Source organism: Bufo bufo, chromosome 10, assembly GCF_905171765.1.
Source record: "Bufo bufo chromosome 10, aBufBuf1.1, whole genome shotgun sequence".
NCBI lineage: Eukaryota > Metazoa > Chordata > Amphibia > Anura > Bufonidae > Bufo > Bufo bufo.
This window is the reverse complement of record NC_053398.1, coordinates 136,895,779-136,919,623: the sequence shown is the minus strand read 5'-3', so window position 1 is coordinate 136,919,623 and position 23,845 is coordinate 136,895,779. Positions and strand designations below refer to the sequence as shown.

General features: G+C 43.3%; 1 long non-coding RNA gene across 1 annotated transcript; it reads left to right on the top strand.

Moving 5' to 3' along the window:
• Positions 1-3,281: 3,281 nt before the first annotated feature.
• On the top strand, positions 3,282-21,155 carry LOC120981204. The gene is made up of 3 exons (XR_005774641.1): positions 3,282-3,291; positions 12,657-12,666; positions 21,073-21,155. It is a non-coding gene; the product is annotated as an uncharacterized LOC120981204 (long non-coding RNA).
• Positions 21,156-23,845: the final 2,690 nt, after the last annotated feature.

The window sequence follows — 23,845 nt, the reverse complement described above, 5'->3', positions numbered from 1 at the left end:
AGCTACTCTGTATAGGGTGAGGGTATTGAGGAGACATGGCTCTGTAAGCACTGGTTCCCTTCCTGTGCATGCCCAGCTGTTGTGAAACTACAACTCCCAGCATCCCTGAACAGCCTACAGCTATCAGCCTACAGCAGAGCATGGTGGGAGTTGTAGTTTTACAACAGATGGGGAGCCGCAGGTTGAGCATCCCTGCTCTACGTCAATCACATTTCCGGACATCGCTCACGGTCCATGGTAATAATCGTGATTATTTATAATGCACTCATAGAGAAAAGGCTTTCCAGATTATAATGGGGAGTCAGTTAGAAAATCCACATTTCTTTCTAGTAACAGCTCCGCTCTACTCCATGTGGCCGGGTCTGGTATTGCAACTTGAATGTTGCTTAGTTGCAATTCCAGACTCAGCCACAAGGAGATGAGTGGCGCTGGATAAACTTTTTTCAAATCCCAGTCGGGTGGAGACTTTCCATGAATGTAAAATGAGAACATGTACCTTGCACTTGTTTCATCCCCTCGGAAGGTATTGCTGTGATATTATTATTCGTTGCGGCTTAAATTGCAGCCTTGGGCGGTGGCGCTATCGGGAGAATTCAGGATGGGGTCTCTTTTGTAAAGGATGAAAAGAAGCTTCTTTGTTACATTATTAAAGGAGCTTTCCTTGAAGTTTACATTCATGAGAAGTGACTCTTAATGTGAATGGAAACATGAAACAATAATCCTTCTGTGCCGTGAAGCGCAAGTCATTTTAAAGTGGAAACAAATGTATCTTGTGAGTTTTATCTCTTGGATGAGCCGACAGTCAATGGTGTAATGACTGATAATAAGCGGTGCAGGATGGAGGAGCAGTAAAAACACAAAAAATAGATTTGATGACATTCTCTGTCAAATTATAACTATAAAAATAATAAAAAATGTAAAAAAAAGAAAGAAATGTTTTACTTTAACTGGACACTTTATAGTATACTCCTGTTCATATACCCCAGATCTCTTAGAGGGGGGCTCTTCTCAAGGCCCCATTAACCTGAGTGGAGAGCTCTGGAGGGCTGAGCATGAACCATGTGTTAGCGTCATAGCCCATTCATCTATATGGTCAGCATGTAATACTACATTTCTCCAGCAGTGGCTGCTCTAGGAGAAATATGTTTGCTGACTGCCAGGGATCTCTGCTATTGAATCGGTGACGATCAGCTGATGCCAGAGGATTCTCATGTGAAGAAGAGTTTGCCCTTTCAAAGGTGTTTTTTAAGAACCCATTGGGACCCAGAAACCCACCTTTAATAGTCATATCTTACCTTCAGAAGAAAGTTTTCAATATACTTAACTTCTTGATATTATGTGGCCCAACCACTCTGTCAATGTCCTTTACCAGGTTTCCTGTCTGATCTCTGGATGTGATGTCACAGGGCCTCAACTATTCCTCTCCCTCATGAATGTATAGATGAGGTGGATTCGGGAGTTTGTGCGAAGGAGAGAGGGAAGAAGGAAGGAGAGAGGGAGAGAGGAAGTAAAGAAGGAGAGAGGGAGGAAGGGAGGAGAGAGGGAGTAAGGTAGGAGAGAGGGAGGAAGGAAGGAGAGGAGGAAGGAATGAGGGAAGGAGGAAGGATTGAAGGAGAGAGGAAGGAAAGAAGGAGAGTGGGAGGAAGGAAGGAGAGAGGGAATAAGGTAGGAGAGAGGGAGGAAGGAAGGAAGGAAGGAAGGAGAGAAGGAGGAAGGAATGAGGGAAGTAGGAAGGAGGGAAGGAAAGAAGTAGGGAAGGAGAGGAAGGAAGGAAAGAGAGAGAGGAAAGAGAAAGGAAGAAAGGAGAGAGGAAGGAAGGAAGGAGAGGGGGAGGAAGGAAGGAAGGACAGAGGGAGCAAGGAAATAGGAGGGGAGGAAGAAAGGGAAGGAAACATTAGGGAGGGATAGAAGGTGGAAGGAAAGTGGTGGAGAGAGAAGGAAGGAAAGAAAGGATAGAAGGAAGTGAAGGAAGGATGGAAGGGGGGAAGAAGGAAAGAATAAAAGTAGGAAGGAAAGTGAAAACAAAGCAAATGATTAAGACAAAGAATGACAGAAATAGACAGGGGAGGAAGGGAGGAGGGAAGGAGAGAGGAAGGAAGGAAGGAAGGAAGGAAGGAGAGGGAGGAAGAAAGGAAGGAGAGAGGGAGGGAGGAAGGGACGAAGGAAGGAGAGAGGGATGAAGGAAGGACAGAAAGAGAAAGGAAGGAGGAGAGAGGAAGGAAGGAAGGAAGGAAGAAATGAGAGAGAGAGAGAGAGAGAGAGGAAGGAAGCAAGGAGAAAGGGCGGAAGGAAGAAGAAAGAGAGGAAGGAAGGAAGGAAGGAAGAAAAAAAGGACAGAGGGAGAAAGGAAATAGGAGGAAAGGAAGAAAGGGAAGGAAAAACGAGGGAGGGAAAGAAGGCGGGAAGGAAAGTGGTGGAGAGAGAAGGAAGGAAAGGATGGGAGGGAGTGAAGGAAGGATGGAAGGGGGAAGGAAAGAAAGAATAAAAGTAGGAAGGAAAGTGAAAACAGAGCGAATGATTAAGACAAGGAATGATAGAAATAAACAGGGGAGAAAGGGAGGAGAAAGAAAGACAAGAATGAAAGATGGATGGAAAGAATAAACATAGGAGGGAATGAATTGAGGAAAAAATAAAATATAAAAATGAATGAAAATAAGGAGTAAGTAGGGAAGGAAGATGGAGGGAGGTAGAGAATGAGGGAAGGACAGAAGGGAAGGGGAGTGAAGGGGGAATGAAAGCAGGAGGGAGGTAGAGGGGAAGGAAGGAAAGAAGGTAGAAAGAAAGAGGAGGAAGAAATAGAAAGAAGGAAGGAGGGATGGAAGAAAGGAGAGAAAAGTAAGGGATGAAGAAAGAAAGGGAAGAAGGAAAACAATCTAAAGAATAAAGGATGGAATAAAAGAAGGAAGGAATGATGGAAAGAGAGAGAGAGAGAAAGAGAGAGAAATTAAATATGGATAGACATAATATGGTAGGAAGGAAGAGAGAGGGTGATAAATAAAGAGAGGAAGGAATGAGTAGAAAGGAAAGGAAGCAAGGAAGAGAATGTAGGAAGGAAGGAAGAAAGCAGAGGCAGCAATGAAGAATGGAATGAAGGAAAGAAGGGAAGAAGTAAGTAAAGAAAGGAGGAAAGAAGAAATCAATGGAGAAAACACTAAAGGAAACTAGGAGGTTAAGGTTAGAAGGAAGGAGCTATAAAGGAATGCAAGAAATGCTATGCAAGGAAAAGGGAAGAAAAATAGAAACAATTGAATAAGACAAAGATGGAAACAGAGAAGAAAGGACAGGAGGACTGTGTTTTATCCTGACACATGGATATGAATATGGATTTGTTACACACAGACATTTCTCTGAGAAGGACTGAATGCACACAACACTTCTGAAGCTCATTAGGAATTTCCATAGACAAGGCGATTCCTGCTATTTCCTTCCCATCAGTCCTTCCAGATATAGCAGCTAATGAATCCCGTTCTCTGCAGCCACCAGGAACATGTTACAGGAGACGTGTGTATCTGGTCCCTGGAGTGGCCATACATGCTATGTGTGTGGTGTCAGCCACCGAGACAATCCTGCAGTAATTGAGGTTTTAATTGAAAGGATTTTCACAGGAGAACTCTGGGATCTTTCCTCTTGGACAGTTTTAGAGGATTAAAGGAGGTTCTTTTTCTTCACAGGTGGATACATCTTTCTTGTAAGAACTTGGATGACTGCCCAGGGCAGCTTAGTAAAGAAGTGCACATCAGGATCCAGCGTCTACTTGAGTCATTGGCTGCCATCTCTGGCGAGATGTATGGAGCAAACAGAAGTCCCAACAATTAATAGTTAATCAAAGAGCATTTAATGCTAAAATTCAACACCAATATGGCTGCCATTGCAACTACCTTTATATAGCTTTGGAAGATTTAAGTGTTGCCTAAAGTCAGAGTTTTAGGAGCAGGGCTTAAAATAGACTCAGTGTTGGTAGGTAGAAGTCAGGCACACATTGACCTGCATATTAGCCATTGCTGGTATCCATTGGAATATGCAACTGGACCAGGACTAAAGTATGACCCCACTTAATGGTTAAAGGGGTCACCTAAGATTTAACGCCACCCTCTTCACAATACATGTCCCCATAGCTGGTCCCACAGGATGGTTAAAGAGGTCATCTAATATTTAACCCCACCCTCTTCACAATACATGTTCCCCATAGTTGGTCCCAGAGGATGGTTAAAGAGGTCATCTAATATTTAACCCCACCCTCTTCACAATACATGTTCCCCATAGTTGGTCCCAGAGGATGGTTAAAGAGGTCATCTAATATTTAACCCCACCCTCTTCACAATACATGTTCCCCATAGTTGGTCCCACTTGATGGTTTCAACCTTTGACATAAAAAGCACCATGTCGTTTGCGTATAGATCCTGTCCCAAACTCACACCCTTGGAAATTCTATCACCTCTAATACGTATGGCCAGAGGCTCTATAGCTAAGGCAAAGAGCAAGGGGGAAAGTGGGCAGCCCTGCCGGGTACCTCTACCAAGTTTAAAACTGCTTGAACATGTACCATTCACCAAAATGTTCGATTTTGGTTCCTTGTATAAAATGGAAAACCATTTAATAAAATTAGGACCAACTCCAAAATGTTCCAGTGTGGCTAGTAAAAACGGCCACTCTATCGAGTCAAAAGCCTTGGCCGCATCTAATGAGGCCAATGGCCATTTCTGTTTTTTAGACAAGCCTATCTGGGTAATTACTTGGACCCTTCTGATATTGTCAGACGTGGATCTACCAGGTAAAAAGCCCGACTGATCTGGGTGTATCAAAGGGCTAACAACCTTGCCCAGTCTAGATGCTACAATTTTTGTCAGTATTTTATAATCCAGATTCAGCAGAGATATTGGCCTATAAGAGCCGCCCTCCGTAGGATCCTTTCCTGGCTTCAATAAAATCACAATAGTTGCTTCATACAAAGATGGTGGCAAACTACCCTGAGAAAACGACTCTGTGTACATATGTAATAGAGGTGGGGTCAGAGAGGCAGCATATTTGGAATATATTTCCTACAGGCAGCCGATCCGGGCCCCTTCGTAAGTGTAGAGATAGCGTCTGAGATCTCTTTAGCTGTTATCTGGGCCTCCAATAAATTCCTCGATTCTTGCGAGAGTTTAGGAATCTCTATTTCTGATAAATAACTCCTAACGCCATCCAATGTGTATTCCGCCCTACCAGTATAGAGCGATTGGTAGTAACCCCTAAATCTGCAGGTGATGGCATCAAGTTCTGTTAATAGACCACCATTTACATCCCTTATTCTAAGTATCGCTGGGGAAGCCTGATTTTGCTGAATTATATGGGCTAATAGTTTACTATATTGGTTCCCCAATTCAAAGTAAAATTGCCTAGTAAAAAATAGCTTGCGCAGGGCCTTCTCCTTCAGGAGGTTCAGGTATTGGCTACCCCTTTATAAGCCAATTCTGTTTGTTCTGGTCAGTAGGGTCATCGGTGTATAACCTCTCTAGATTAGAGCATTCAGATGCCACTTCCTCCTCTAACCTGGCTGAAGCTTGTTTAACAAAGGAGATGGAAGATTTTAGGCATCCCCTTAAGTAAGCCTTCAATGTGTCCCACCTCAGCAAAGGATCGACATTGTCATCACGAATCTCTAAAAATACTGACAATTGGTCTGGAATACGATCATTGGAGGAGAAAAGAGTAAGCCAGAAGGGATGCATCCTCATTGAGTGACCGGCCCTCCTAAGCCCAGGTAAAAATGTCAGGAGTAACGGTGAATGGTCAGATACTCCCCTCACTCTGTATTCAATCTGATAGTCAGTGGAGCATAGATCGGGATTCCCCATAGCGTAATCTATTCTGACAGACAAAAGAAGAAAAAAAGGAAAAAGAAGGAGGAGATTAGAGAACCTTTGCACAAAAGGTATCCCACTCACAGGGCGCCAACGGTGATGGGACTATTACTCAATTATTGGAAAGAAAAAACAAAAAAAGTACAAAAAAAGTACAAACAACCACAATAGGGGAGGCTGCTAAAAAGAAGCTTTAGCACCAGGCTAAACGCTTAGGTCATCACAGGAAAAGATACGTGTAAGATTTTTGGTCTATAATGGTTTTGACCTTCTTAATTAATTTAAAATTACACAAAAAAGCGCCTAATCCCCACAAACATCAATAATAAAAACTCAGTAAAATGTCGCAAATTTGCATTATAAAAAGCATCAAAACTGTGAGCATTCCTACTCACTTCACTGAGGGGCTGTCAAACCGGCATGCATCTGCCTTAAACAGTACCCCCCGGCCAAGGTCACTTAAAGAAATCATGGCGATTCTTGAATGGACATGCAATGTAAAATTAATTGATTCTTACTCACTTCACTGGGGAAATGTCAAACAGGTATGGTATTATGATACCTGAGACAGTATCCCCCGGCCAGGTTCGCTTGTGATATATCAGTGGTCGAAATCCACACACATCCAGACTAGGCTCATCTTCATTTTCTTTATTCAATAGGGCTCAACACGTTTCGGGGTGTACATAAAAAAGTTTAATCTTTTGCTCCTGAGGAAGTTTTTTTTTTATGTACACCCCGAAACGTGTTGAGCTCTTTAGGAGCGAGTTCTACTTTACACCAGTTTGATAAATGTCCCCATAAATATATTCACACAGTAATAAGCTGTGCACATAAATTTCTCAACACTGGAACTGCAGCACCAAGAAGGACAAGCGGCAAGGTTCTGCAAACCGAAGAAGTATCGGGTTTCTCTAAGATCTGCAGATGACGAAATTTTCAAGCACCTAGCTCCAATCTGTCACATATGGGAGGGGCATAAAAGCCAGATTTAAAGCAAAGTGTTTTAGCCACATGAAAGCTCAAAAACGGAATCAGGTCGCATGGAATGATAAAAAAGGGACTTCATAGATGGCTCCGTATTTAGTTCCTTCAAGTCCTACAAGTCTAGTTGAACCTGCTCGAGCTGACTGTTCCTTTGGAGATCCCATTGGAGGTTTGCGTCAAGAGATGCACCTCTACCTCCTCAGACATAGTCACCCCCTACCCCTTTATGTATGTTATCCCTCCTTTCTGACTTCATAACTAAACAAGGGGTGGATAATCGCAGACAACCATATTTGATCCATCAAAGACGTATAAATCATACGTGACTGGGGGCGCTCTGGTGCATCCATGTAATCATTCTCTTCAGCGCTGATTGTTTCCACACAAACTTTTCTTCTTCGTAGACCGAGTTTTAGTGGACTCTGATTCATTTTTAATCAATTGTTCTTTTGCTTGCATCACTAAATTACCGATTACCATGGCAACCGCACAATGACATCAACATTGTATCAAAGGAATTAGATTGTAATGTAAATAAGGCAGGCTGTTCAGATCAAAGCAGCCAATGATACATCTGCTGGTTTTTGTTGCAGGATCTTTAATCTTCTTTTCTATATTTCAATGATTAGGCCGTGGCCGTGGCCATCCAGCGCCCGTCTTCTCCCATATATGTAGTTATATGGGCAACCCTGCATGTTATTCTATATGTAATCAGGGTCATTACTCTGTGTGTTAACTGTAAAGCACCCCTCATTTTGGGATTAAAGCAGGGGTAGGCAGAGTAGGCAGCTGAGTATGGCACTACTGGGTAAGAGGGCTCAAATTATGGACTTAAATATAGTAAAAAAAAAAAAAACTCCAGGTACGATGTGGTTTATTTATTGGTGAGGGTGCAGTGTCCCACATATGTGTGAGAATGGGGCACTTCAAACATCTTAATGTATAAACATCTTTATTTGCATGGTATGGTATTTCCTATTTTCTGGCTGGCAATGTCATTACATCCATTCGCCCCTAGGTGGTGCTGGCACCACATAGCATATATAGTGGGGGGGGGGGGGTGTCTAGATAAGAGCAGAAGAGAGTGTGCAGAATAGAGGTTGTTGAAGTTAGAGGAGGAAGAAGCAAGTCCATGGAGGAGAGAGACTGACCTAAGCCACCATGTAACTGCTGTACTTCCCTCTGGGCCCTGATCAAGCCTGGAGAAGATCATTGCAGAAGACCAGCACCAGACAGTGAGTCCATACACCGAGATGCAAGGAGACTAGTGAGGGTATCAGCTAACCAAGGCTTATAGACCTCATTAGCACCAGTGACCAGGAGAAGCTTACAGAGTGCCTGGACACAACCAGATAATTTAGGCCAAATTGTCATTATCACTGACTTAACCTTCCGGGTTGTAATGAGAAAACATAAAACCGTTTCTAGATGAGTTTCCAGCCAAATAATGAAGCAGATGTGTTTGCCTGCCGTGAGGGGGACGCCCATAAAGAAAAACTCCTAAATAAACAATTATTAGAATCTTCAGTGCCAGTGTGCTGTGAAGTAAGTATAGGATTTCTACCAGGATCCTTGCCAAGAGTCTACTCCTAAAAGGACAATTGCTCAAATACATTTGCCACTACCAGATAATAGGATTACCAGTGAACTTATCACTTATGCCATATAAAACGCTTCTTATTGATGAACTGTACCAACTGTCCAGAGACTATTGATCTTCAGTAAATGTTCAACTGGTTTGCAATTACTGACTCCTCATTCTTACAACTACTACTCTCAACATTTGCACCCAACGGTGCTGGCGTCACGAACCAGGGGCCCAGCCACAAGCACCCTAAACATCACCACCATCAAGGGCACCTCAACCAACATCTGGCTGGTGTTTCCTGCAACGGAGAGTGCCCCGGAAGATCTTGTGCTGTCTTCCCATCCACTGCACTGCCAACCCCAAGTGACAACAAAACCTTGAGTACTATTATCCTTGGCACCTATGCTGCACCTGTGCTATCCTGTGCTGCCCTGTGATATTCAGCGCTGCAGTAGAGGTATTTTGTGCTGCCCTGTGATATTCAGCGCTGTAGTAGAGGTAATTTGTGCTGCCCTGTGGTATTTAGCGCTGCAGTAGAGGTATTTTGTGCTGCACTGTGGTATTTAGCGCTGCAGTAGAGGTATTTTGTGCTGCACTGTGGTATTCAGCACTGTAGTAGAGGTATTTTGTGCTGCCCTGTGATATTCAGCGCTGTAGTAGAGGTAATTTGTGCTGCACTGTGGTATTCAGCCATGCAGTGGAGGTATGATAAAAGGGGATGTCCTCTTTGGAGACCCCTTCCATATATACTAGTAGTGCATACAGTGGGGAAAATAAGTATTTGATACACTGGTGAAATTGGAGACCTGCACAAGGCTGGGATGGGCTACAGGAGAATAGGCAAGCAGCTTGGTGAGAAGGCAACAACTGGTGGCGCAATTATTAGTAAATGGAAGAAACACAAGATGACTGTCAATCTTCCTCGGTCTGGGGCTTCATGCAAGACCTCGCCTTGTGGGATAAGGATGATTCTGAGACAGGTTTAGGAATCAGCTAAGAACTACATGGGAGGACCTAGTCATCGACCTGAAGAGAGCTGGGACCACAGTCTCAAAGCTTACCGTCAGTAACACACTACGCCATCATGGATTAAAATCCTGCAGGGCACACAAGGTTCCCCTGCTCACACAAGCACATGTCCAGGCCCGTTTGAAGTTCGTCAATGACCATCTGGATGATCCAGAAGAGGCATGGGAGAAGGTTATGTGGTCAGATGAGACTAAAATAGAACTTTTTGGTATCAACTCCACTCGCCGTGTTTGGAGGAAGACGAAGGATGAGTACAACCCCAAAAACACCGTCCCAACTGTGAAGCATGGGGTGGAAACTGGGTCTTCCAGCATGACAATGACCCAAAACACACAGCCAAGGCAACTAAGGAGTGGCTTCGTAAGAAGCATTTAAAGGTCTTGGAGTGGCCTAGCCAGTCTTCATATCTGAACCCAATTGAAAATCTTTGGAGGGAGCTGAAACTCAATGTAGCCCATTGACATCCCTGAAACCTGAAAGATCTGGAGAAGTTCTGTATGGAGGAGTGGGCCAAAATCCCTGCTGCAGTGTGTGCACACTCAAGAACTCTGTTTTTCTATTGTATCAAATACAAACCGGATTCCAAAAAAGTTGGGACACTATACAAATCGTGAATAAAAACTGAATGCAATGATGTGGAGGTGCCAACTTCTAATATTTTATTCAGAATAGAACATAAATCACGGAACAAAAGTTTAAACTTAGAAAATGTACCATTTTAAGGGAAAAATATGTTGAATCAGAATTTCATGGTGTCAACAAATCCCCAAAAAGTTGGGACAAGGCCATTTTCACCACTGTGTGGCATCTCCCCTTCTTCTTACAACACTCAACAGACGTCTGGGGACCGAGGAGACCAGTTTCTCAAGTTTAGAAATAGGAATGCTCTCCCATTCTTGTCTAATACAGGCCTCTAACTGTTCAATCGTCTTGGGCCTTCTTTGTTGCACCTTCCTCTTTATGATGCGCCAAATGTTCTCTATAGGTGAAAGATCTGGACTGCAGACTGGCCATTTCAGTACCCGGATCCTTCTCCTACGCAGCCATGATGTTGTGATTGATGCAGAATGTGGTCTGGCATTATCTTGTTGAAAAATGCAGGGTCTTCCCTGAAAGAGATGACGTCTGGATGGGAGCATATGTTGTTCTAGAACCTGAATATATTTTTCTGCATTGATGGTGCCTTTCCAGACATGCAAGCTGCCCATGCCACACGCACTCATGCAACCCCATACCATCAGAGATGCAGGCTTCTGAACTGAGCGTTGATAACAACTTGGGTTGTCCTTGTCCTCTTTGGTCCGGATGACATGGCGTCCCAGATTCCCAAAAAGAACTTTGAATCGTGACTCGTCTGACCACAGAACAGTCTTCCATTTTGCCACACTCCATTTTAAATGATCCCTGGCCCAGTGAAAACGCCTGAGCTTGTGGATCTTGCTTAGAAATGGCTTCTTCTTTGCACTGTAGAGTTTCAGCTGGCAACAGCGGATGGCACGGTGGATTGTGTTCACTGACAATGGTTTCTGGAAGTATTCCTGAGCCCATTCTGTGATTTCCTTTACAGTAGCATTCCTGTTTGTGGTGCAGTGTCGTTTAAGGGCCCGGAGATCACGGGCATCCAGTATGGATTTACCGCCTTGACCCTTACGCACAGAGATTGTACCAGATTCTCTGAATCTTCGGATGATGTTATGCACAGTTGATGATGATAGATGCAAAGTCTTTGCAATTTTTCGCTGGGTAACACCTTTCTGATATTGCTCCACTATCTTTCTGCGCAACATTGTGGGAATTGGTGATCCTCTACCCATCTTGGCTTCTGAGAGACACTGCCACTCTGAGAAGCTCTTTTTATACCCAATCATGTTGCCAATTGACCTAATTAGTGTTAATTGGTCCTCCAGTTCTTCGTTATGCTCAAATTTACTTTTTCCAGCCTCTTATTGCTACTTGTCCCAACTTTTTGGGGATTTGTTGACACCGTGAAAATTGGAATCAACGTATTTTTCCTTTAAAATGATACATTTACTCGGATTAAACGTTTGATCTGTCATCTACGTTCTATTACAAATAAAATATTGACATTTGCCATCTCCACATCATTGCATTCAGTTTTTATTCACAATTTGTTTAGTGTCCCAACTTTTTTGGAATCCGGTTTGTACTTATTTCATGCAATAAAATGCAAATAAATTATTTAGAAATCATAAAATGTGATTTTCTGGATTTTTTTAGAGTCTGTCTCTCACAGTTGAATTACAGAACTCTCCATTCTTTGTAGGTGGGAAAATTAGCAAAATCACCAGTGTATCAAATACTTATTTTCCCCACTGTATAGCCATAAGTGTGTGTGTGGGGGGAGGGGTGATCCTCTGTTTGGGACCCCCTCTATTAACCAGAGTGGTGTCTCTTAGACCCTTTACTGTAGGAGATATATACGTCTGTGATGGACGGTATTCTAGTTTACAGGCATATGTCGCCCATATTACCTCACAGTGAGAACGTTTTTCATCCGGTGTCCGATTCTGCCCTGGTAAAAAAATTTCGGGATACAAGACTGTTGTGTCCCACAGCCTGGAAAGACGTCAGAGAGGCCCCCCCCTCCCCCCTTCCTTCCAGGCTGAAGAAATGGTTGTATGAGAAAGAGCTCCAAAAAGAGGTAATAATAAGCGGAATAGCGACGTCCGAACCTTTGACGTAGGTAGGATTTAATTTGATACTAATATATGTTAATCCTAATTGCTAAATGCATTAAATGAACGTCTTCCAGTGGTAGGATTGTAACCAGGAGATTTAAGCAGATGACGGGGAACGCGTCCTAAAGTTTCTAACAGCACTAATTACACTACTTCAATATATAATTTGCTGCGGCGCATGCAGGGGGGGATGATGCAAGCCGGATTTTTTTGGACGTAACTATTGTTGGCTGCATAGAAACATCTGCATCAGACATAATGAAACAAAAGGGTGCGTGACGGCTGGATTCACACCTGCCTCGGGGGCCCAGTAGCTTCTCTTTCCACATAAGAAGTCCACAGAATTCAGAACTTGACTTGAGCGTATCGAATTTGACGACGTGGAATTCGATCCGAATCAAAATTCGTGGTATCGAAACATATTTTTTCTAAAATGGCTGCTACACGTGTTGCCCGGGAATGAGGAATCACCCATGATGCCATGCAGACAGACAATCAGCAGATAGACAGCCCCTGTGATGTCACAGCCCTATAAAAAGCCTCCTCCTGCCAGGTCTCCGCCATTTTATAGTGAACTTAGTGCAGGGACAGACGTTACAGGCACTAGGGACAGTGATTGGGAAAGACTTTATTCACAAAATATGACTATTGAGCAGTTCAGGCAAAGATCATTCATAGCGTAGGGAACGGATAGGGAGGCATGATCTACACTATAGGGAGAGAGCAGGGACCAATAGGAGAGTGTACAGCCTGGGTAATAGGAGCAATTCTATTACACCTCGCTGCACTAATTGGGGTTACTAAAAGTGATCTATTACTACAGATTTCAGGATGTTCACATTCTTTTATATAGAAGTACAGTATATCCATTATATCCATAATTGGGGTGAAATTGGAGTCTTGATACTACAAGTTTTGGGGTGTTTATTAGTTTTTTTTCTATATAAGTACATCCATTCATCCTTGATTCTAGGGTGAAATTGCGGCTTAATACTACAGATTTTAGGGTGCTCAGGTTCTCACATATAAGTACATCTTGTTTTGGGGGTGAAAATGCGGCCTGACACTACTGCTACTTTACCCTTACAGTTACTGTTACAGTACAGTATGTCTGACAGACAGGTGACCGGTCCTTCTAAGGGAACAGGCAGTGGCCAAAATTTTTCTGTCGCAGGCAGCAGAAGAAGGGGGGTGGAAGCAGCAGTCGCCTGAGCTCCCGGTGTCAGCTAGCGGTCGTGTTGTGACCAGCAACCCAGCAGTTCTTGAATGGTTGACTCGGTCTTCTACCTCCTCTCAAGTGACATCAGACAGGAGTCGGTGGGTTCCTATGACACGACACTTAGATGCAGGGCCGTTTGAAGGAATTTGGGGGCCCCAAGCAAAATAGACATGGAGGCCCCCCCTTCCACGCCCCCTCCCCACCTTACGTGTATGTAATTTATCACTTACCACTATCTTGTTTTTTCTTATCCTCCTCTTCCTTTCTCTTCTTTCTTTTCTGGCTTCCTGAAGCATAATTCCGCTTCATGATGACTGCCGACTCCACAGATCCCCCCCTAAACAGTGCCATCCACAGATCCCCCCTAAACAGTGCCATCCACAGATCCCCCTCCCCTAAACAGTGCTATCCACAGATCCCCCCTAAACAGTGCCATCCACAGATCCCCCCAAAACAGTGCCATCCACAGATCCCCCCCAAAACAGTGCCATCCACAGATCCCCCAAAACAGTGCCATCCACAGATCCCCCCTTAACAGTGCCATCCACAGATCCCCCCTAAACAGTGCCATCCACAGATCACCCCTAAACAGTGCCACCCACAGATCCCCCCAAAACAGTGCCACCCACAGATCCCCCCAAAACAGTGCCATCCACAGATCCCCCCAAAACAGTGCCATCCACAGATCCCCCCAAAACAGTGCCATCCACAGATCCCCCCTAAACAGTGCCATCCACAGATCCCCCTAAACAGTGCCATCCACAGATCTACCCCCTAAACAGTGCAATCCACAGATCCCCCTCCCCTAAACAGTGCCATCCACAGATCCCCCCTAAACAGTTCCATCCACAGATCCCCCCCTAAACAGTGCCATCCACAGATCCCCCCCCCTCATAACAGTGCAATCCACAGATCCCCCCCTAAACAGTGCCATCCACAGATCCCCCCTAAACAGTGCCATCCACAGATCCCCCTCCCCGACGCTGACAGCAGTATATTTATAAACTAATCAGTAACTACTTTAACTTTAATAATTGCTCATTGCTGAGCTCTTTACTTGGATTTTTTTGATATCTTACTCTGTCTTAGCTCTTCCAATAACAGCAGGCAGTGCGGGGGGCGGCCCTCACTCACTGACGTCACGCGCCTGCGCCGCCTAGTGGGAGGAGCAGGCGCGAGACGTCAGTGAGTGAGCGCCGCCCCCCGCACTGCCTGCTGTTACCGGAGGAGCTAAGACAGAGTAAGTTATCAAAAAAATCCAAGTAAAGAGCTCAGCAATGAGCAATGATTAAAGTAAAAGTAGTTACTGATTAGTTTATAAATATACTGCTGTGAGCGGCGTGGCCCTGTATATTCTAACCCCCAGGCAAGCGTCCCTGTCACCATGGGAACGCCTGGGGGTTAGAATATACCATCGGATTTGAGTTTTTACAATCTCACTGAGCTCGTGAAAACTCAGATCCGATGGTATATTCTAACCCCCAGGCAAGCGTCCCCGTCACCATGGGAACGCCTGGGGGTTAGAATATACCATCGGATCTTCTGAGTTACTCAGTGGCCTGGCTGGAGCCTCCGCAGCCACTGTGTTGGCCCGGCCCTGCGTGCGCCCTGCTCCAGTCCTGACTCCTCCCCAGCCAGGCCCGAGCCTCGGACCGCCCGCGTCCCGCCCACTACACTAGTCTAGTATAGAGGGCGGGCGGTCCGCGGCTCGGGCCTGGCTGCCTGTGTGTAGTGTGTGTGGAAATAAAAATAAAAAAATAAAAAATCAACAGAAGTTTGGGGCCCCGGGCCAGCTCGGGGCCCCAAGCAATTGCTTGTTTTGCCTGTCTGTTAGCGACTGGCCTGATTAGATGGCATGGCCCGGGAGCAGGCCCTGTGCCCTCACCTATCCTCAACCTGCCTTTGTCCTTTTCTGATTCTTATTCTTGGGAAGTATTGTATGCGCTCGGCTCCACTTTTCAGCGAGGACAAACATATTAAGGACAGTCAGCAGCTACTGCCCAGCCAAGATCTGGAGGAGACATCCGCCGCTTCCTCTGATAGGCAGGCAAGTAGCGACGATGAGAATTGCAAGGGAACTGGTGTGAGCGATCACTGAGACCGGTGACATGCAGACAGTAGTGGATGATGTAGCGATCGCACGTGGGATCTGGGTGAAGAGGGGGCTTCATCATCATCATCATCATCAGGGGATGAGGGTGGCAGCTCGCGCATAAGGCAGTGGCTGAGTCAGCAGGGTGCTACCGTGGCCGTGATCCAGCAGGGTGCTAGCGTGGCCGTGAGCCAGCAGGGTGCTAGCGTGGCCATGAGCCAGCAGGGTGCTAGCGTGGCCGTGAGCCAGCAGGGTGCTAGCGTGGCCGTGAGCCAGCAGGGTGGCAGCAGCAGTGTGAGGTTTGGAGCCAATTCTGCTTTTGCAGCTCAAGGAGGGTGTGCTTTGCGGTGTACGAGTGGCTGAAGTGCATGCAAAGTTTCCTGGACATTTTCAGGATGTCTTGCAGATGGGTGGAAGACTTCAGGAACCGTTTTACAACCAGATTAAAGACGTGCGCCATGCAGGGCGCATGGTTCAGCCCTCCTTGATGCAGCACCGACACCATGTTCTTCCCATTGTTTATGACCATGGTTCCGATTTTCAGTTGGCGATTTCCTCTTGAAGGACACGAAGCAGTCCCTCCCGGGACGAATCAGTTCGCCCAGGCAAGCCAGGTGCAGAACAATGTGACACTGCCATGCTCTGCATAAGTGGTATGCTGGAGGAGCACTGTGAATTCTGCCTGAAGTGGATGCTGACGAAAAATTTGAGGATATGGAGGCAAAGGCGGACATTGGCGCAGGACCCACAGCTTGAGAATGCGTAGCCGGCAGTCTCATCACCTGGCCAAGTTGCTGTCGTGGCTGGGCAGGAACAACATTTACCCAGTGGGTCGTAAAGGACATATATTGTCAAGCTAGCGATGTGGGAGGGAACACCACACCGACAGCAGGTGGGAAGGGAAAAGGAACTAGGCCTCAAAGCTAGGGAAAGGGAAACGGACACCACCTATAGAAACCCTAATCCTAGCCCTGACTCCTATCCGTATGAACAGACCTTGAGGGTAGCAATGTTCATACACTGGAACCTATGACCCTGGTAACACTGAATTTCCCTGGAATAGTGTCAGGGCTTGAGACGACCTGTTCCTTCCAATATGAAAGAACAAGCGTCTCCCTGAGGCCTAGTACATGGACGAGCAGGAACTCAGAAGAGGACAACACACCAGCACTTCCAAATACAAAACTGAAGCTATCAACCGTATAGCATGATGGGTGAAGCCAGACTAAATAGAGGAGTTGGAATGACCTGAGACAAGAGGTGTGGTCATTACCAGCAACAACACTGAAACAAGTTAAACCAAAAGAGGCTGTCAGATCACATCACATGCAGCCAGTCTCTTAGATCTTCTAACACCTGTCACGTTATAGACCTTGACATATATTGTCCTTGACCGTAGTTACAGCTCCACACGTTGGCACTGCCATGAACTTTAGCAGACACCGACAGGCTCAAGGACTGGCCCACCTTCTGTTGAACATATGTGTGCAGGGATTTTTGTGGCCCAAAGGTGTAATTTCAAAGAGAGAGCAGAGGAACGGTTGCACCCGTGTCTGAAAGCTTAAGGACGTGAATTCTCTGTTCTGTAAATGATGGGTGATAACTCGGTGGCCCCGAAGCTATTACACCATTGTTGGGGCTGCTAGGAGAGTGTGGACACTGAGGAGGTCGTCTCATTGAAAAAATGACACCAGCACTGCACCCGAGGGTAACCAATCAGATAATTGCTTCTGTTACACTGATCAATACTGATCACCGCTTGGTTACGCTTTCAATGCAAATATAATATTATCCGAGACTTTATAAACATCTCACACAGAGAACAGCGGCTCAGTCAATTATATCACATGTCACCCAATGTCAGAGAGATGAAATAGATGAGGACGGTGGGTGGGAATGAGATTCACCATCACCTTCAAATGAGTTTCTTGCTGAGAGAAAATGGGGTCACTAAACTGGGATATTGTATAATAAAAACAGACCATTTCTGTCCCTTACAGCTTTCGGCGGTCCCTACACTTTATAACATCTCCTCTACTGTAAGCTCCATATACATGTACATAGCAGGCAGCATTATAGCCGTTACCGTATATTCTTGAACAAAGGGAGCAGTATTATAGCAGACATATTCTTGTACATAGGAGCAGTATTATAGTAGTTATATTCTTGTACATAGAAGCAGTATTATAGCAGTTATATTCTTGTACATAGGAGCGGTATTATAGCAGTTATATTCTTGTACATAGGAGGCAGTATTATAGTAGTTATATTCTTGTACATAGGAGGCAGTGTTATAGTAGTTATATTCTTGTACATAGGAGCAGTATTATAGTAGTTATATTCTTGTACATAGGAGCAGTATTATAGTAGTTATATTCTTGTACATAGGAGCAGTATTATAGTAGTTATATTATTGTACATAGGAGCAGTATTATAGTAGTTATATTCTTGTACATAGGAGGCAGTATTATAGTAGTTATATTCTTGTACATAGGATCAGTATTATAGTAGTTATATTCTTGTACATAGGAGCAATATTATAGTAGTTATATTCTTGTACATAGGATCAGTATTATAGTAGTTATATTCTTGTACATAGGAGCAGTATTATAATAGTTATATTCTTGTACATAGGGGCAGTATTATAGTAGTTATATTCCTGTACATAGGAGCAGTATTATAGTAGTTATATTCTTGTATATAGGAGGCAGTATTATAGTAGTTATATTCTTGTACATAGGAGCAGTATTATAGTAGTTATATTCTTGTACATAGGAGGCAGTATTATAGTAGTTATATTCTTGTACATAGGAGCAGTATTATAGTAGTTATATTCTTGTACATAGGAGCAGTATTATAGTAGTTATATTCTTGCACATTGGAGCAGTATTATAGTAGTTATATTCTTGTACATAGGAGCAGTATTATAGTAGTTATATTCCTGTACATAGGAGCAGTATTATAGCAGTTATATTCTTGTACATAGGAGCAGTATTATAGTAGTTATATTCTTGTACATAGGAGCAGTATTATAGTAGTTATATCCTTGTACATAGGAGCAGTATTATAGTAATTATATTCTTGTACATAGGAGGCAGTATTATAGTAGTTATATTCTTGTACATAGGAGCAGTATTATAGTAGTTATATTCTTGTACATAGGAGGCAGTATTATAGTAGTTATATTCTTGTACATAGGAACAGTATTATAGTAGTTATATTCTTGTACATAGGAGCAGTAATATAGTAGTTATATTCCTGTACATAGGAGGCAGTATTATAGTAGTTATATTCTTGTACATAGGAGCAGTATTATAGTAGTTATATTCTTGTACATAGGAGCAGTATTATAGTAGTTATATTCTTGTACATAGGAGCAGTATTATAGTAGTTATATTCTTGTACATAGGAGCAGTATTATAGTAGTTATATCCTTGTACATAGGAGCAGTATTATAGTAATTATATTCTTGTACATAGGAGGCAGTATTATAGTAGTTATATTCTTGTACATAGGAGCAGTATTATAGTAGTTATATTCTTGTACATAGGAGCAGTATTATAGTAGATATATTCTGGTACATAGGAGGCAGTATTATAGTAGTTATATTCTTGTGCATAGGAACAGTATTATAGTAGTTATATTCTTGTACATAGGAGCAGTAATATAGTAGTTATATTCCTGTACATAGGAGGCAGTATTATAGTAGTTATATTCTTGTACATAGGAGCAGTATTATAGTAGTTATATTCTTGTACATAGGAGCAGTATTATAGTAGTTATATTCTTGTACATAGGAGCAGTATTATAGTAGTTATATTCTTGTACATAGGAGCAGTATTATAGTAGTTATATCCTTGTACATAGGAGCAGTATTATAGTAATTATATTCTTGTACATAGGAGGCAGTATTATAGTAGTTATATTCTTGTACATAGGAGCAGTATTATAGTAGTTATATTCTTGTACATAGGAGCAGTATTATAGTAGTTATATTCTGGTACATAGGAGGCAGTATTATAGTAGTTATATTCTTGTACATAGGAGCAGTATTATAGTAGTTATATTCTTGTACATAGGAGGCAGTATTATAGTAGTTATATTCTTGTACATAGGAACAGTATTATAGTAGTTATATTCTTGTACATAGGAGCAGTAATATAGTAGTTATATTCCTGTACATAGGAGGCAGTATTATAGTAGTTATATTCTTGTACATAGGAGCAGTATTATAGTAGTTATATTCTTGTACATAGGAGCAGTATTATAGTAGTTATATTCTTGTACATAGGAGCAGTATTATAGTAGTTATATTCTTGTACATAGGAGCAGTATTATAGTAGTTATATTCTTGTACATAGGAGCAGTATTATAATAGTTATATTCTTGTACATAGGAGCAGTATTATAGTAGTTATATTCTTGTACATAGGAGCAGTATTATAGTAGTTATATTCTTGTACATAGGATCAGTATTATAGTAGTTATATTCCTGTACATAGGAGCAGTATTATAGTAGTTATATTCTTGTACATAGGAGCAGTATTATAGTAATTATATTCTTGTACATAGGAGGCAGTATTATAGTAGTTATATTCTTGTACATAGGAGCAGTATTATAGTAGTTATATTCTTGTACATAGGAGCAGTAATATAGTAGTTATATTCTTGTACATAGGAGGCAGTATTATAGTAGTTATATTCTTGTACATAGAAACAGTATTATAGTAGTTATATTCTTGTACATAGGAGCAGTAATATAGTAGTTATATTCCTGTACATAGGAGGCAGTATTATAGTAGTTATATTCTTGTACATAGGAGCAGTATTATAGTAGTTATATTCTTGTACATAGGAGCAGTATTATAGTAGTTATATTCTTGTACATAGGAGCAGTATTATAGTAGTTATATTCTTGTACATAGGAGCAGTATTATAGTAGTTATATCCTTGTACATAGGAGCAGTATTATAGTAATTATATTCTTGTACATAGGAGGCAGTATTATAGTAGTTATATTCTTTATCAAATTTCTTTTTATTTGAGAAAAATATACAGTCATGTAGAGAGTCATACATTTTGTGTCCAGACGCAGCTGGACAAGTGCATAGATAGCAAACACAATATATTCAAGATAGTTGCATACACGACTTCAAATAATAAAGTGACAAATGTAAACAAATATCTAACGAGGGGGGGCTATAACAAGACAAAGGAAGGTGGGATAGGGGAGGGGGAGAGTTGGATGTCAATCAAAATCTTAAATCAAGACATATCTAAGCCTAGAATTTGCGATATAGCTTCCAAGGAGACCATAGTTTTACAAAAACTGCTCTAGAGTGATTTTCCCAATGGGCTAATTCTTCAAACCGATATAGTTGGTCAATTTTTTCCGTCCACATCAAGAACGAGGGAGCTGATTCATTTTTCCACAATAGAGGGACCAGCAGTCTAGCTGCTGTAATAAGCATGGTTTGTAGATTGTACTTTGAGGGGGTTAGCGTGCCATTTGGACACCAGAGCAGCAGGAGTTTTGCGTCTAAGGTAATCTGGCTATTACATATCTTGTTGATAGCTGTTTGTACTTCAACCCAAAACGGTTTTATTTTCTCGCAGCTCCACCAAATATGAGATAAAGAACCAATGTCTCCTCCACACCTCCAGCAACCGTTTGGGATAGTGGGATTGAGCTTGTGAAGGAACTCCGGTGTCTTATACCATCTTGTAAGTAATTTATAAGAGTTAGCCTGTATTCTAATACAACGGTTGAAACCATGTGAGTGTGTGAGGATGAACGCTTTTTCAGGTTCTGACAGGGACAGGGACAGCTCCTTCTCCCAGGCTGCAAGGAACCACAGATTTGGAGGTGCGGAGGAGAGTAGCTCCCTGTAGAATGTGGAGAGAGGTTTCTTGGGGCGAAGGGCGTTAGAGATTTTCCCCTCCAACCAAGAGGGATCTCCCGTAGGCCTGGGAAAAGATTTCAGAAGCGCCAGATCTTTCTTAAAAGCCATAAGCGCTAGGAAAGAGGCTTCCTGAACCCTAGGGATTTCATATATTTTACTCCAATTTAAGGCACCTGATACAGTTATGATGTCTTTCAGTTTAAAGTTAGATAGTAAAGCCCAAATTCCTGTTGCATCAGAGGTGGTAGGGTGAACATGTGCCTGCAGCAGCTCTAAGGGGAGACTCAAGCTTGGGAACCTAAGGGTCGAGGACCCATATAATTTGGTCCATTCCAGTAACAGACCCTTCCATAAGGGCGAGGTAAATTTATTATTAGCAGTACATTTGCGCACGCCCCATAGAACTAACTTGTCCCTATATGAAAGCAAATTACACTCCAGTCGGGAGACAAGGCCGAGAGGGCGCCAAGAGATGAGGCTCAGAGCTCTGTTCAGCATCGATGCTTTGTAATAAAGGTAGATGTCGGGTAGGCCGAAGCCTCCCAACCTCCTCTCCCGAGTGAGAGTGGCATAAGCCAACCTAGGGGACTTGCCAGACCAAACAAAGGTTGAGATGACCCTGCGGACCTCCACAAAGAAGGAATGGGGTAGCCAGATAGGAAGTGTTTGGATGAGATAGAGCAGTCTGGGGACAATAAACGCTTTAATGAAGTTTTTCCGCCCAATCCAAGAGATAAACGGGAGTTTTAGAGAGTGTAAGTGTGTTCTAATGGATTTCAGTAAAGGGACATAATTTAACTCGAAAAGATCTTCTGGTTTTGCTGAGATATGGGTACCTAGAAAAGGGATTGACTTAGTGGCCCACGAAAAAGCAGCGGAACCTTTAAGCGTGTCTACAGTAGCAGGTGGGCAAGAAATATTCAGGGCCTGTGACTTAGTATAGTTGATCTTAAAATTTGAGACCGCTCCATATTCTTCAAAAAGGGCTTGAAGTCTGGGGAAAGAGGTTAGAGGGTTGGACGTTATGACCAAAAGGTCATCTGCAAAAGCGGCCGTTAGATGGGTATGCGACCCCACGGTGATCCCCTTAATATCTGGGTCTTGCCTGATCCTGGCCAGCAGGGTCTCCATGACAATAACAAAGAGGGCAGGCGAGAGTGGGCACCCCTGCCTAGTCCCATTAGTAATGGGAAAAGCTGGAGAGAGTGTTCCATTAATCCGTATTCTGGCAGAGGGGAGCGAATAAAGTGAGAAAATGGATTGGATAAACTGGTCCGGAAGGCCAAACTTCGACAGTGCCCGAGACATGAATTGCCAGCTGATCCTGTCAAAGGCCTTTTCTGCATCTGTACTGAGAAGAGCTAAAGGTATTGAGTGCTGGCGAGCATGCGTGATCAGTTGTATGACACGGACCGTATTTTCACTCCCCTGCCTGCCAGAGACGAACCCCACCTGCTCCTCGTTGATAATGCCAGGGAGAACCGACTGAATCCGTTTAACCAAAATTTTGGCCCACCACTTCACATCAGTATTTAGAAGCGAGATAGGACGGTAACTCCCGCAATTTAGGGGGTCCTTATTTTCCTTGTGGATTACCGTGATATGGGCTGAAAGCGATTGGGGAGGAAGGGAACCTCCTTGGAGTAAGTGGTTACATAAGGTATTAAAATGGGGAATTAGGGTCTGCTTAAAGGATTTGTAGTAAGAGATGGTAAAACCATCAGGGCCTGGGCTTTTCCCCGAGGGTATGGAGGAGAGAACCTTACCAATTTCATCGTCTGTGACAGGAGATAAGAGCTGAGCTGACTGAGCGGGGGAAATATTAGGTAACTGGAGGGAGGAGAGAAACTTCTCAGTTGCCTCACCTAATTGAGCTGGTGACATATTATCTGGTGTTTTAAGGTTGTATAGGTCCCTATAGAAGGCACAAAAGGTCTTTGCTATATCTGGGGTACCTTTATGAAGGACTCCTCTGTCATCTTTAACTGCAGCAATAAAGGAGTCAGTTTTTTGTTTCTTCACTAAAGCGGACATTAGCCTATTCCCTTTGTCCCCGTGAGCATATGAGCGGAATTTGGCTCTAAGTAACAGCTTAGCTGACGTGACATTTAGCAGGTTCTTGAGCTTAGTACGGGCTTCTGAGAGCTCCAAGGCACAGTTAAGGGCCTGGGAGGCTTTGTGCGTTAGCTCTAGAGTCTGAATCTGGGAGAGAAGTGTCGCCACAGCCTGATTCCGCTGTTTTTTAATATGTGCACCCAAGGCTATTAGTTCTCCCCTCAGGACAGCTTTGTGGGTTTCCCAAATAATGGAAGGGGAGGGAGCTTCAGGGCCTGAAGTATTAGTTGTGAAGAAATCAGTTATGATAGAAGATAATTTAGCAGCATGGGAGGGGTCTGAGATAATGGTCTCATTAATGCGCCAATTCCATTCCCTCTTCGGGAGGTCCAGCAGGGACACACTCAAAAATACCGGAGCGTGGTCAGACA